We start from the raw sequence: 480 nt of genomic DNA, 5'->3' as shown, positions 1-480 counted from the left end.
ACTCTCGCATTCTCCATAGTTTAGATGTGTGATGTATTGTCCACATAACCGGACAAGTAATGAAAATATACTTAAATATGCTATTTGACACACTTGTCTCATACGCAATCAGATGCTCGTTTGTTCACCGTTTACAATTTAAATACCGATGTCAATAGATCAAAAGTTTTAAGCATTAGTGGATTTAGCCTACATTTAATTCCTACTTCCACATCTAGTATTCCTAGATAATCTGAACACGAAATGCCTGATGTGTATGTAAATTATTTTACTCCTCTTACGCCTGTTGTGTTTCAGCATAATATCGTTGGATGTTTATAAATGTATGTCATACAATCTGCGTTTATTTTTCTGGATCGTCTCTTTAACTCTAAACTTTATTGGATCAGACCCACTCATATTCACCGAAAAAAAAACGAAAAGACCGGGATATAGTAACGTTTGTAATACTTCATCGTCATGTTGACTGAAGAACAATTA

At 34.0% G+C, this 480-nt stretch overlaps 1 protein-coding gene across 1 annotated transcript in view; it reads left to right on the top strand.

Moving 5' to 3' along the window:
* LOC119586214 overlaps positions 1–334 on the top strand; it is a gene marked incomplete in the record, with an annotated part of 3,287 nt that extends 2,953 nt beyond the window's left edge. Inside the window, 1 exon segment of the mRNA XM_037934918.1 lies at positions 1–334.
* Positions 335–480: the final 146 nt, after the last annotated feature.

Source organism: Penaeus monodon, chromosome 21 (genome assembly GCF_015228065.2).
Source record: "Penaeus monodon isolate SGIC_2016 chromosome 21, NSTDA_Pmon_1, whole genome shotgun sequence".
In the NCBI taxonomy this organism is placed as follows: domain Eukaryota; kingdom Metazoa; phylum Arthropoda; class Malacostraca; order Decapoda; family Penaeidae; genus Penaeus; species Penaeus monodon.
This window is presented reverse-complemented; position numbering and strand designations above follow the sequence as displayed.